Genomic DNA, 15610 nt, shown 5'->3' on the forward strand with positions numbered 1-15610 from the left:
AGGAAATAACACCCATAATCCCCTTCCTCCTCATCCTCTCCTCAGCAACCAGAGTCCTGAAGCTCTACTGATCATGGGTCCCCTAGTTGGGTGCCAGGGTGATTTAGACTAAGTCTTCCCCCACCCCACCCTGGAAAAGGTTGTTTCCAGAGAAGAGCTACCCATCTACCCAGAAAGGTGGTGAATTAGGTGCAGAAGTGATGCCAGTGACTTGCATGAAATAATAAAGTACAGCTAAGTCTGTGGCCTCATCAGGATACAGGGATCTCATCAATCTCTTCTCCTTGGCCTTTCCTCTCATCAAGCCCTGGCAGTCCCACCCAAGGGTGTTCTCCCCAGTCCCCCTCCACTGATCCCCACTTCCACCCCTGCCCTCCTGCAGGACTGACCATCTGATGCCCAGACAACCCAGTCCTTTCTCCACACTGTCCTCTCCTTCACTCACAGCTCTGACCAGGGCCCATCCGGGCCCTAAAACCTCCTGGCTCTCTCTTGCATTCATCTCTCACCACTGTCTTTTTCACCCATATTTCCTGTCACTCCTTCCAGCCCCAAAGTCCTGGAGTGCCAGCCAAGTAGGGCTCCTGGCCAGCCCCCAAATGCTTCCCATATTTTACCCACCCTATGCTCATGCCATTCCCTCTGCCAGAATGCCCTTTTGCACCATTTCCACCTGTTGAAATTCCAGCCACTTGTCAAGACTCGGCTCAGATGTTGGTTCCTTTGGGAAGCCCCCCAGACTCACCCACGTGTTTCTTCTCCCTACTCAGAGCCCTAGCACTTGGTTCCCACCTCTTCCAGGAACCTTATCACATTCTACCCTGCTGTGTACCACTGAGATCCTCCTCAAGCCCAGAGACCATCTGTTATGTCTTTGTGTCTGGAATATAGACTCTGAGAGTACTTGCTGCTCAGTGATTACAAAACAAATGCGAAATGACTTCCTCCAAGAGGTCCATTTAATTCACAACAGCTCCATGGGGAAACTGAGGGACAGCTAGTAAGTGATGATGCCGACATTGTACTAGGATGCCTCCTAATTACTATGGCAGTTCTCCTAACTGCTAAGTTTCCCCTGGGGAGGGGGGTCATTCAACTCAACAAAGGCTTCCTAAGCAGAGTCCTTCTCAGGTGCACTGTGAGGACAAGGAAATGAATAAGCCCCAGCCCTGCCCTCGGAGTCTAGTGAGGGAGAAACACAGAAGAAATTCAGCCAGTGACAGGTGCTCTAACAGTTTGGGGTGGGGGCTGGGTAGGAGAGGGGTGTTGATTAGGGAAGATTCCACTATGGAGATGGCATTTGAATCAGTCCTTGAAGAAGTCAAAGAGGTCAGCAGCCTAAGATGGGGCGATGATGAGGAACCGAGGCCAGCAAAAACTTTGAGGCAGAAAAGTGTCAGATTCTCAGAAGCTCGGGTTCTCAGAACTGAAAGGACCTCAGAGGTTTCCCAGTCTAACTCCCATAACAAGGTGCTTCCTGACTCTGGAGCAGCTGGAGGGATGCCGGGAAGACAGAAGCTACCTCCCTCTCAGCTGGGACCCATTCCCTGAGTCCAGAACTGCCAGCCGCTACTCCTCATACATGTTCCAGAGTTCCTCCAACATGCAGGTCACTCTCCTCTGGACAAGCCCCTTTGTCCTGTCCCTTGCACTTTGTAGTGCCAGAGATCCTATCAGCAAGGTATGTTTGAAGTAGACAGTGGGAAAACTTTGCCACTCAGGAGAAGGATCTAGAAGGTGTGCCCTTATTTGTGACTACAGCACTATGCAATCCAGGTGTGCTTCACTCTAAGAAATTTTTTTGTAATCAACATGGCAATTTTTAAATCAATCAGTCAGCAAAATAGGAATATAATTATTCACATACCAAAGGCTTTAAAAAAATTTTTACAAAAGGAACACAAATTTATTTCCACAGAATTTCCCTGGTTTATTTTCCTAACTATTAAGACTTTAGTAAATAAATGGGCAAAGGACCTGAATAATCAGTTCACAGTCAAAGAAACACAAATAAACTTTTAAAATGTCCAACCTTAACCATAATCAAGTACATGCAAAAATATTTTAAATTTGAAGCTTTTACCCCTTTTATTAGAAAGTGTAAATAAAATGCTAATGTCCTCTACTATCTAATTTATGGTGAAACTGCCACACTCTAAGTTTTGGCTGGCCTTATAAACTGCCACAGTCTTTGTGGAAAACAGTACAGCAATGTGTCTCAAGAGCTATTAAGTGTTTTTACTCTTTCACTTAGTAAATCCATTCCTGAGAATCAATCCCTTGAGAAATCGCCTAAGAAAAATCCACAAAGACAAAGCTATCAGCACAAAGATATTCATTATAGGATTATCTATAATTTTAAAAATTAAAACAGAAACAATCTAGATAATTACAAGGAAATGGTTATGTAATTTAGGGTAAATGAATTGAATGGAACACCACACAGCTCTCAAAAGTGATCATTATGGGGCTTCCCTGGTGGCGCAGTGGTTGAGGGTCCGCCTGCCGATGCAGGGGACGCGGGTTTGTGCCCTGGTCTGGGAGGATCCCACGTGCCACGGAGCGGCTGGGCCTATGAGCTGTGGCCACTGGGCCTGTGTGTCCGGAGCCTGTGCTCCACGGCGGGAGAGGCCACAACAGTGAGAGGCCTGCGTACCGAAAAAAAAAAAAAAAAGTGATCATTATGAACACTCTTTAGCGTCTCGGTGTTTATGGTTTAGTGTTCAGGAAAAAAATATCAAATTTAAAATGTTTGCTCTGCTATAACTTCTTGCTATATGTGAGCAGAGACTAGCAGGGAAACTACTTCTTCCCACAGTCTTCCCTCGCTCGATAAAATCCAGCTGCAATCGACCAGTTGCTCAGACCACAAGACTTGAAGGTGAGCTCTATTTTCTAGATAGATCCAGAATTGGACACTTCTTCCCACCTCCACTGCTCCCGTCCTGGTCCAAGCCAAAATCATCTCTTGCCTGAATCAATGCAGTAGCCTCCAAATCCATCTCCCTGCTTCCACCCTTGCCTTCTTACAGTCCATCTCCTGCCTTAAGGATTCTGTTAAAACATAAGACAAATACATCCTCCAGTGCTCAGAATAGCCAGTGTTATCTCGTCTCCCTCCAAGTAAAAGCCGACACTCTGACAGTGGCCCATAAGGCCCTACACAGTCTGGTCTTACTACTGATGCCAACAGCTCAGCCTCTGTTCACTGGCCAAATCGAATCTCAGAGACAGAGTTTTGGGTGAAGTAGAAAAGAATATCTTTATTGCTTTGCCAGGCAAAGGGCAACACAGAAGGTTCCTGCCCTTGAAAACTGTGTGTCCCAACCTGGGAAGATTTGGTGAGGAGTTTTATAGCAATGGTTCAAGGGTGGGGACCCACGCCCCCTGCAGTGGAAGCCTGGAGTCTTAACCACTGGACCACCAGAGAAGTCCCTCAGGTAATCTTTTGATGAGTTTCTTTTTTTTTTTTTAATTAATTTATTTATTTATTTAGGGCTGTGTTGGGTCTTCGTTTCTGTGCGAGGACTTTCTCTAGTTGTGGCAAGCGGGGGCCACTCTTGATCGCGGTGTGCGGGCCTCTCACTATCGCGGCCTCTCTTGTTGCGGAGCACAGGCTCCAGACACGCAGGCTCAGTAGCTGTGGCTCACAGGCCTAGTTGCTCCGCGGCACGTGGAATCCTCCCAGACCAGGGCTCGAACCCGTGTCCCCTGCATTAGCAGGCAGACTCTCAACCGCTGCGCCACCAGGGAAGCCCTGATGAGTTTCTCTGGTTCCTTTACTCTGGACTCAGGTGGTCTTCTCTGGTATGAAGAATGCTGACATCTTCCATTTTAGCTCTGTAAAGAGCTCAAAGATGTTGTTATGTGTATCCCTTGAGGTGGAACCAGGACCCTGCCCCAAGGCTGCACTATTGTTTCTTGGCTGCTCCTCCCTTGTCACTGCATCCCCTTCCTTCCCTGATTAGCAACTGTTTGAATCTGCCCTTTGGAACTCAGGGAAGGTCATGGAGGCTGGAGTCTGTGCCCTACAAACAAGCAACGGGGGATCACAGAAAGTCTTCCGTGCCCAGGAGCCCCACAGGGTCCTGCTCAGTTTCACTACCCCCTCTCTTTTCTCATCTCCCACCACTTTCCCCTTCATCACTCTTTTAGATATACGTGCCTCCTTGCTGTTCTTTGATCAGACCACACTTTGTCCCACCTCAGGGCCTTTGCACTTGCTGTTCCCAGTGCCTGGAATGCTCTTCCCCATGGCTTGCTCCCTTGGCTACTCCTCATCCCCCTACCACCCCAGACCCTGGCAACCACCAATCTACTTTATGTCTCTATGTCTTTGCCTACACTGGGCATTTCATATAAATGGAATCATACAATTTGTGCTCTCTTGTGATTGGCTTCTTTCACTTAGAAATTAAATAATGTTTTCAAGATTTATCCATGTGTATTAGAAAAACCTTGGTTCTTTTCCTCCTGTGTCTTTCCTAACTCTTACACTACTGCCACACTCGCAACACTTCTGACACTTCCAGACACCAAATGTGTGTGGGGGTTGTTCCCCACCAAGCAATTCTCTGTGACACCAGCTGGGTGTCCTACAATTTAACTCAATTCTGACACTATATACCTCGAGATAGTGTCAGATCCCACAAGTTAAGGGCTCAGTCCTACAAGATTGCTCCCACCCCACTTCAGATGACAGTCGCAAGTCCAGGTTGTCACCTGTGCTTCTGACCCATGGGCTTTAAATCTGAAGTTCCTATGACCTTCTCCTCAGTTTTGATTAATTTGCTGGGGTGGCTTCACAGAACTCTGGAATATATTTACATGCATCTACTAGTTTATTAAAGGATATGATAAAGGATACGGGTGAACAGCCAGATGAAGAGACACATAGGGTAAGGTCTGGGAGGGTCCCGAGCACAGGAGCTTCTGTCCCTGTGGATTTGGGGTGCATCATCCTCCCAGTACACAGATGTGTTCACCAACCTGGAAACTCTGTGAACCCCACACTTTCAGGATTTGTATGGAGGCGTCATCACATAGGCATGAAGGATCATTAATTCCATTTCCAGTCCTTCTCTCTTCCCGAGAGAATGGGGAGCAGGGCTGAAAATTCCAAGCTCTAATCATGGTGCCAAAATACAAAATTCAACTGAGGAAATTTGAAAATCTAATTGACTCTATTCAGTGATTCATGAATCAGGCAGCATCCCATCTAGGAAATCCCATCTAGGAAATAGAAAGTACAGGTGTGTGTCTCCTCCACAAGAGGAGACACACACATGTACTGTGAGCCTCTCAGCCCCTGATGATCTGTCCATCCCACACAGAGCCACTCACAATGTTTACTGACCAAACAGATGAACTGACTGACACTCTGACTGTACTTCCCACTCTTCAGTGGCATTTGGAGAGCAATCCTGCACAGCCACTGCCCGTCGAAGTTCCAGGGCTCGCCAAGCTTCTACATTGAAAACTGAACTAATCACTCTCCCCACTAAACTGCCCTCCCTCCTCTGTTCCCCATCTCAGCCAAGGGGTCACCCTCAACCCCTTCATCATTCAGAAAAGATTCTCTGTGCAGCTACTGTATTCCAGGCCTGTGCTAGGCACAAGGGAGGAAGCGGTGACACAGGGGAGGTGAAGTCCCTGCCCTCTAAGGCTTTAGCGTGGTTCTCAACACTGTCAGCTAGGATCCCCCCATGCCCTTTAATAAATATTTTGAATATCCTCCGCTTTAAATTCATGAATAATATAACCTACTTATACATGTAATGAAAAGACTAAATCAATATAATATAATGAATATAAAAGGGAAATAAAAGGAGCATTAGAATAAAATGTGTTTCAATCTGTAAATGCTTAGGCCAAAACACCAGAGATGTAATAAAGCAGTCACGTGCTTGCACCTACTTAGGACAAAGAAATCTGGATTTAAGGGAGGTAAGATGATATTCAGGCAATACTTTATTTTTGGCATTTGAAAGTAAGAGCTTAAAAAGTAGAGTTTTATATACCATGAAACACGGCGACCGCAACATCAACAAATGCAGACAGATCCAGGCATGTCATATGGGGACTCATCCCATGGTCAAGCAAAATCCTCAAACAATTAGATTTGCCAGCAGGTATCTGGGTGAATTTCTTCTTTCTCTATCATGAGTCATGTTGCCATCACAGGTGTGATTTTCCAAAATGGTGATAAGTCCTTGCTAAAGCTCTGAGCAAAGCAAAACCTGGCCTTCCCTTGATTTACACAGTAGTTGCGTTCCTGGAAAAGTCAGTATATGTTAAAACCATGCCAAAAAAAAAAATTGAGTTTATTTGTAAAATTACTAGTTTCCAAGCTTGCTTAATTACAGGGTGTGTTACCTACAGGAGCATCTGGTTGGACTTCTTAAAGTCCTGTGGGACAAGAAACATTCTCCGCTGGGCAGGACTGTCGCTACATTGCAGGACAGCCAGCATCCCCAGCCCCCTGTCCACCACATGGAAATAGCACCCTTCTGTCACTGCATCCACTGAAATATCCCATACAGTTCAAAGCATTCCTTGGGAAGCATTATCCCTTCCATGAAGAACATTGGTCTAGAGGGTCAATATTCAAACAGTTGATCCCAACCCAGTGTAACATGTGCGGCAATACGGATTCCAGGGTCTGTGGGTGCTCCAAACCTGGGGTATCTCAGGAACTGGGGGTTCAAAGTGGACAGATTACTATAAGCAGACAAGACCTAAGGGAGGCCAATTTTGCAGACAGAAAGAAGGGAAGGCAAAGGGGTGCCAGGCAGAAGGGACAGCATAAGCCAAGGCCTGGGGGTGAATGACAATCCATGAGGTATGTGGGAAATGCAAGGGTTAGGGCCCAAAGGGTCAGGTGGTGAGAGGCTGGAGGAAGAGGCAGGGTCCAGACCCTCCCACGCCTATCACAGGAAGCAGCATGGACTCTGTCCTGGAAGGTAATGGGGAGCCATCTTGCATACGATGCATTTACTCGTAAGTGCATTATTTTTTTAAGGGACTCTGCTCAAAAGATTTGTCCCCCTGAGGCCTGTTTTGGGAGTAGTATCTTACTTCTCCAGAAGTAAAGCCTGGAAATGTAAACCAGGGATGTTGGTCGAATCAAATTGACCTGATCGATTCCTATTTGCTTACACTGTGGGGCCTGGCTTTGCTCGATCTGCTCGAGTCTATAGGTTAAGTTCAGAGAAGTTACATAAACAGTGACAAGCCTTCCCTGAAAGCAGATCATGACTCCCAGAATAGCCCTCCCCCTAGAGATATCCAGCCTGTGGGCTGCACAGTTAATGGCATGGGCTCTTGAAAGCCAATTCCCACAGTCCCCACAGTGGACAGAGGAGCTGAAAGGAACGATCCCCAGGCAAACCTCGTCCCCAGTCTCACCCCACAGAGGGTTCTGAAGATTTTATGATTAATATGACACCTTATAACATCTTAAAAAATGCTTGAGCAAGCAGAAGCTAACATATTGGCAAAACACCTGTTGAATCCCCCATTCTTCTGGATTAATCAAAAAGATGCAGGGAAATGAACTAAATCAGAATCCTCCCTGCACAGACTTCCAAATAATCCTCCAAACACAGAAATGAATATTCAATAATTCAGGGCCTGCCTTTGAGGAATGCACACGCAGCTGGGGAGCTATACAGATAGTTCTAGGAGACAGTTTGTGTTAGGGTGATGGGGCTTGGCTGGGGGTGAGGTGTTCCCACACAGATTCCTTTGTTCTTTTTATGTAAATCATGATCCCAGGGCCTCTTTACGGTCACGAAAACCCCCAGCTCACCAGGGCTCTCCAAGAGGTCTTCCAGAACCATCTTTCTGTGTGACTTAACCCTCCTCCCAGTGATGGTGAAAGCCACCTGACTTCAAAAAGTATGGACTCTAAGGCAGTCGAGCATCATTTTTACCCCACGGGCAACACCCTCGCCTCCCTCTCTGATGCTGAAAGCTTGGAAGGGACCATAAAATTTATTTCACAGCTGAAGAAATTGATGCTCGGAGAGGGGAAATGACTTGCCCAAGGTCACAGTGAGCAAGCAGGGATTGGACACCCAAGCCCAGGCTTACCACTTACATGCAAGACCTCATGTAAATATGTTTATGACAGTCCTCCTCCCCAGGGCAGTGACTAATCAAACCGTCTCTAAGAGGGAGTTGTTCATACACTCACAAAATGAATGTTCTAGGCCCACGTTCAGTGCTGAAGCCACTGACCATGTGTGACTATTAAGCACTTGAAATGTGGCAAGTTCAAACTGAGAAGGGTGTTAAGTGTGAAATGCACACCTGATTCCAAAGGCTTAGACTGAACAAAAGAATGTAAAATATCTCCTTAGTAATTTGTTATATTGATTACTTGTTGAAATGACAACGTTTTAGATATATCTGGTTAAATAAAAATATTATTAAAATTAACTTCATTTGTTTCCTCTTTCTTTTTTCACTTTTTTTGGCTACTAGAAAGTTTAACATTACATACATGGATTGCACTCTATTTCCATTGGACAGAGCTTCTACAGGCATTGAGGATATAGCAGAGCACAGAACAGACAAAAATCATGCCCTCCTGGAGTTTATCCCCTGAGGGAGGAGAGAGACAACAAATAAACAAAAAGTGAAATAAGTGCTATAGAAAAATAAAGCAGGGAAGTGGGGAGGAGGTGTAGAGAAGGGAGGAGGGGTTGACATTTAAAATAGGATGGGGCTTCCCTGGTGGCGCAGTGGTTGGGAGTCAGCCTGCCGATGCAGGGGACACGGGTTCGTGCCCCGGTCCGGGGGGAATCCCACATGCCGCGGAGTGGCTGGGCCCGTGGGCCGTGGCCGCTGGGCCTGCGCATCCGGAGCCTGTGCTCCGCGGCGGGAGGGGCCGCAGCAGTGAGAGGCCCGCGTACTGCGGAAAAAAAAAAAAGTAAAATAGGATGATCAAGAAAGGCTTTATTTACATTAGCCTTCAGGAAAATGCAAATCAAAACCAGGAGATACCACTTCATCACCCCCCTCTAGGATGTCTGTAATCACAAAGACAGGTAGTAACAAGTGTTGGAGAAGATGTGGGAAATTGGAACCCCGATAACACTGCTGGTGGGAATGTAAAATGGTGCAGCCACTTTGGAAAACAGTCTGGCATTTTCTCAAAAGGTTAAACAGAGTTACCATATGACCCAGCAATTCCCTCCTAGGTATCTACCCAAGAGAAATGAAAACATATGTCCACACAAAAATTTGTACATTCATGTTCATAGGAGCATTATTCCTAATAGCCAAAAAGTGAAACAACCCAAATGTCCATTAATCGATGAGTGGATAAATTGTAGTATCTCCATACAATGGAATATTATTCAACCCTAAAAAGGAATGAGGTACAGAAACATGCTACAACATGGATGAATCTTGAAAACATTAAGCTTAGTGAAAGAATTCAGTCACAATAGAGCACATATTGTCTGATTCCATTTAATGGAATTCTAATTCCTTGAAATGTCCAGAATAAGCAAATACATGGAGACAGAAAGTAGATTGGTGGGAGGGTTGATCAAACTGGGGAGAAATGGGGAGTGCCTGCTAATAGGTCTGGGGTTTCTTCTTGGAGTGATGAAAAATGTTCTGTAACTGATCATGGTGAAGGTGGCACAACTCTGTAAATATGCTAACACCCACCAAATTGTATACTGAATTGTAATGGGTGAATTGCATGGCATATGAATTATATTAATAAAACTGTTATAAAAAAAAAAGAAAACAAAGACTTCACTGAGAAGTGATATTTGAGCAGACATTTGAGTAAATTAATTGGCTATTTGGGGGAAGGACATTCCAGGCAGAGAAAACAGCAAGTGCAAAGGCCCTGAGGAAAGAGAAGGATTTTTCAAGGAACAGGCTAGAGCAGAATGAGAGGGAGAGCAGGAGTTGAGTCAGAGGGATGGGGCAGCAGATCATGTAGGGTCTTCCAAGCCATGGGAAGGACTTTGGCTTCTCTGCTGAATAAGATAAGTCACTGGTGGCTTGAGAGCAAAGAGGGATCAGTGTGGCTGCTGTGTTGAGAATAGCCTTCAGGGGTAATGTGCAGAAACAATGAGAAAGCTGTTATATTGTCTGAACATTTCAGTTGAACTAACATGATGTATATGTGTGTGTTATTGGTTTGAACCCCCTAGAAGAGGGAGGGGTTGGCAAATTGCAACCCGGGGGTCAAATCTGGCCCACCATCTATTTTTGGACAGCCTGTGCACTAAGAATTGCTTTTACATTTTTTTAAAATCAGAAGAATAATACTTTGTGAGACATGAAAATCATATGAAATTCAAATTTCAGTGTCCATAAGTAAAGTTTTACTGGAACACTTCCAGGCCCATTTGTGTGTATGGATGCTTTCACAGCAGAGGTGAGTAGATGCAACAGGGACAAGAGACTGCATGGCCCTCAAAGCCTAAAATACTTCCCATTTGGCTCTCAACAGAATAAGTTTGCTGAACCATAGAACAATTCCCAAACATTTTGGTCTCAGGACTATTTCTCATCTTAAAAACTGAGGATCCCAGATTTTGTTAATAGAGGTTATTAATATTCACCATTTAGAAATTAAAAGTGCATGTGACCCTGTGAAAGTATTTTTAAAATATGTATTAAATAATTTTTTAAAAATAATAAATCCACTACGTATGTTAGCTTGGTCAACAGTTTTATGAAAATGATATATATTTTAAAAATAAATTTATTTATTTATTATTTATTAATTTTTGGCTGCATTGGATCTTTGTTGCTGCACAGGGGCTTTCTGTAGCTGCGGCGAGAGGGGGATACTCTTCGTTGCGGTGCACGGGTTTCTCATTGTGGTGGCTTCTCTTGTTGCGGAGCACGGGCTCTAGACACACGGGCTTCAGTAGTTGAAGCATGCAGACTCAGGAGTTGTGGCTCACGGGCTCTAGAGCGCAGGCTCAGTAGTTGTGGCACATGGGCTTAGTTGCTCCAGGGCATGTGGGATCTTCCCGGACCAGGGCGAACCCCTGTCCCTGCATCGGCAGGCGGATTCTTAACCACTGCGCCACCAGGGAAGTCCTGAAAAATGATATTTTTGAAAACAAAAAATATTTAGTGAAAAGAGTGGCATTGTTTTACAGTCAGCCCTCCTCTGCGGAACCCGTGGATATGGAGGGCCGACTATGGGACTCAGATTTTGGTATGAGGGCAGGTCCTGGAAATAATCTTCAGCAGATCCTGAGAAACCACTGTACATTTTTGTAAATATCTTTAAAGTCTGGCTTGGACTTCCCTGGTGGTGCAGTGGTTAAGAATCCGCCTGCCAATGCAGGGGACATGGGTTCAAGCTCTGCTCCGGGAAGATCCCACATGCCACAGAGCAACTAAGCCTGTGAGCCACAACTACTGAGCCTGTGCTGTAGAGCCCATGAGCCACAACTACTGAGCTCATGTGCCACAACTACTGAAGCCCACGTGCCTAGAGCCCGTGCTCCGCAAAAAGAGAAGCCGCCTCAATGAGAAGCCTGCGCACCGCAACGAAGAGTAGCCCCCGCTCCCTGCAACTGGAGAGAGCCCGTGTGCAGCAACAAAGACCCAATGCAGCCAAAAAATAAATTAATTAATTTAAAAAAAAAGAAAAGTCACTTATAAGTATTAAAAAAAAAGTCTGGCTTAATAGAAGACAGCTGCATTCTCATATCTGATTCTTCCTTCAACCTGTGGCAATACTACACATGTAACTTCTGGAAAACTCCCCTCTGTGCTTGGGAGAAAATGAGAGTGAAAAACGAAAATAATGTCCTAGTATTATTATGAAAATAATAATAGCGCTGACCTCACAGACCCTCTGAAAAGGTCCCAGGGACCACACTTTGAGAGCCGCTCCCGTGGAGGCAGCAGGGACTTTACCCGGAAGCCACACTCCAGAGGCACTTCCGCAAGTGCTTCAATTGTCTTAATGCCATTTCAGCAGAGGGTCTGTTCGTTAGCAAACTGATGGCCAAAATAATTGTCCATCAGTCAAACAGGCAGTGTTCCAGATGTGCGATGTGCTGTCCATGTGCCTCTGCTCTTGCACCACAGGGCATAAGAAGCTAGTGAGCTCCAATGGGCTCTAGGTCTTAGGAATCCATCTGGTCTGGGGTTCAAGCCACTGAGTAAGGATGCCATCGCCTGACCCTGAATTGAAGCTTGTTCCTCAAATATTGTTGCTTCTGCCTTGGACTTAATCTTTTCAAGAAGGAAGCTTTTTGGAACACCCAGGACATATATCTGGGCCTTCATTGAGCTCACAGAGGAGGTCATATAACTCGAGGACCTGCTTGCTGATCAGTGATGGTCCGTGGCACAGAATTCAGGCTAAAACTGGCTTGCATTGCCTTAGCGCCCCCTGCTAGTAGCAAGGTACGTTCATCTACCACTCATTACTGGAGATTACTGAGATCTACAGCAACACTGAACCCAGTTGCGATGAACTGGCTTAGTCGTGTCATGATGTAATCTACCACAGTAATCCAGGAGAGAGGTGAGGGGGACTTGGACCACAAGATAGTGATAGAGTGCTATAGAGTGGTTGGATTCTAGACATAACAGGCTGTGCTAATGAACCAAGTGTGGAGTGTGAGGAAAAGAGAAGAATCGAGGATGCCTCCAAGGATTTTAAAGGCACTTGAGAGGATGGATGGGGCAGCCTGCAGGAGAAACAGGTTTGTGAGGGAGACTGACACCCTCCCCCCCTCAACGGGACAGTCACCATCAGGTTGGGGTCTCATTCTAGGCCACCCGGGAACTTCCCACATCCAGAGTAGCTTCTGGGGAAGGGTCTAGAACAGGTCAAAAGAGGTGGTTCATGAAGGGAGAAGGTGGGTTCATTCTCTTTGCTCTGTGTGAAAGGGCTTGGTCAGAAATTCCCTGGTGGTCCAGTGGTTAGGACTCTGTGCTTCCACTGCAGGGGGGGACAGGTTCAATCCCTGGTCCAGGAACTAAGATCTCGCATGCTGTGCAATGCGACCACAAAAAAAAAAAAAAAAAAGAAAGGGCTTGGTCACTCAGTCCTCCAGGAGGAAAATCTATTCCAAGTCAGAACATTCGGGGAGCTACTTGAATCAATGTGTAAACAGGTGAGAAAATGTATTCTTTTAAAGAATGTTGATTCAATATTTATTAAGACCTTGCTTGTCCTTCAATATTTACTAAGACCTTGTCCTAGAGCACCAAATAAAACGTGGTGCCAGCCCTCCTGAATCTTAGTATTCAAGAGGAAATAATTTCCCTCCTTCAAAAAAGATAGCCCCAGGCTATGTATTCATTCATCCACCAAATATTCATGAAGAATCTACTATATGTAAAGTGCTGGAGATACAGGAAAGTTACAAGACAAGCTGTTCAGTGCTAGAATATAGGCCAGATTTAAAAAGGGGTTGTGAGGCGTCTTGTGTGTATGAGATGAGGTTGACCAAGGAACAGCTCACAGAATATAAACAGCAGCTATGTCAGGGGAGCAGCCAAGATAAGCGCTCTCTAAGCAAAGATAAGACTTCAGGAGGAATGAGGTTTAAATTGCCCCTAAGATAGAGAAGACTCAGATGAGCCAAGATAGCTAGGAGGTCCTACTAGGAGGTGGCGTGAAGCTGATATAAAGTTAGAGGTAGGTTAGCAAAAGATTTAAGTGTAGGACAAGAGAGTGACTCACTGGGCACATGGGGCTGCTAGAGGGAAGATTTATTGTAGATGTTCCCGCCCAGAGCACCTTATCTCTGCCATCAAGATCCACTTAGATTCTAAGTCCTACACTAACAACTTGCAGATCAATGACATTTCAACACAAAGAATAGGTAGTCAATGAGGAAGGACCTTGAAAAGAAGGAAAGAAATCAATGTTTTATTATATTTACTGACCCTTTAACTCCTATCAAGTTTACTCCTTGGGCATTTTGTAGTATTTATCCCTCCTGTTTTTCTTCCAAATTTTGCAAAGTGCCAGGAATCCCCAAACTACCCCTCGTTGCTACCTTCTGATGTTACATCATTTACAAAGACTGCAACTGCCTAGGAGTTGGCCCCCTTTAAACAGCGGTAACCATATGTTCCCCTGCCCCTAGACAGTGTGATCAAGACAGCCAGGACCCAGATTTAAATCACCAGCTGCATGCCCTTGGGCAAGTCACCTTTTCTGAGATTATTTCTTCATCTGTGAAATGGGATAATAACGCCAAACTCTACAGACTTAAGAGGTGTTCATGGAATAATCATATTCAGTAAATGTAAAGCATCCAACACAATCCTGGGTGCAGAGTAGGTAATCAATGCTTCTTTCTCCCTCTGTCTACTCTCCCCTCAACAAACACATACACTGTCTTTTTCACACCCAACAGCTGGAAGCAGCAGAAGCACGATTTGGAATCAGAGGAGGAGGTGAGAGTCACGCTTTGCCCCTTCCCAGCTGGGTGGCATTGGGCAGGTCACTTTGCCTCTCTGAGCTGGGGTTTTCTCATCTGTAACTTGTAAATGGTATGCCATGCCCCTCCTCACAGCATTGTTGTAATAGCTCAAGAGAGGGCCTCACTTAGGACAATGGCAATAGCGATCACAAAGGATTTGTTAAGGGAATACTCTAGCCAGGTTGGTTGCTTCTATTTATCACCTGTGAGAGGAGGGACTCCCAGAACTGAAAATAGAGTCCTCTTTGTAGAAGTTCTGGCTTTTCTGCCAGGAATACCTGGCATGCAAATGAGTAGCACGTTAGCAACTGTAAAGGAATGTAACAGAGCAGGATATGAGCACACAGAATTCTGGCCAATTCATGGGCAATGGGGAATCTAAGATGTTTGTTAATAGTGATTGCGTGGTTTGGAGAAGGTTTCAGTTTCCCCAACTCTAATAATGGGAGAAAGACGAATTGCAGATGGAAAGAATCTTATAAAGGCCTGTCTCTGCTCTAAAATTCCACATTCTCTGAATCTGCCTTCTTTCCCACAGCTTTCCGCTATAAATATCCAATATAAATGAAGGATGGTGAGGCGGTCTCTGAAGGCTGGTCAGCAATCCCCTGGGCTTCTGAATTGTTTCCTGCCCGTCTGATAGCAATTGATTATGCCTCTGATGACTCTTGCAATATCATCAGGGAGGCTTGTCTGTTTAGCTGATGGCTGCTATTCTCACCAGAGGGTGGCAAAATAATGTCGGAAAACCCCAACCAGGAACCTCAGGTATAAAAGGAAAATGTAAAAACACCAGGGATCATCTGCCAAACTTGGACCCCTGCTCCTCTTGGAACCCCCAAACCTTCAGCCGAAGCAACGATTCTCAAAGCGTGGTCCTGGGGCCAGCAGCATCAGCATCACCTGGGAACCTGTTGGCCCCCCACATTCTTGGCCACCCAGACTTAAACCGGAAGCTCTGGGGGTAGAGCCTACCAAGTGATTCTGATGCACTGCTCTCAGTGGTTAAAGAAACAAATCACCTATTTTAAAGCATAAAGTCTTGGTCTCCTCATCAGAGTCCAGGTGTGAGCTGAGCCAGTGCTGGAGTCCAGCTCAGGTTCTGCTACCTCCCAGCTGTGGAACCCTGGGCAAGTTACTAAACCACTCTCAGCCTCAGTTTCTTC

This window comes from Physeter macrocephalus, chromosome 11 (assembly GCF_002837175.3).
Source record: "Physeter macrocephalus isolate SW-GA chromosome 11, ASM283717v5, whole genome shotgun sequence".
NCBI lineage: Eukaryota > Metazoa > Chordata > Mammalia > Artiodactyla > Physeteridae > Physeter > Physeter macrocephalus.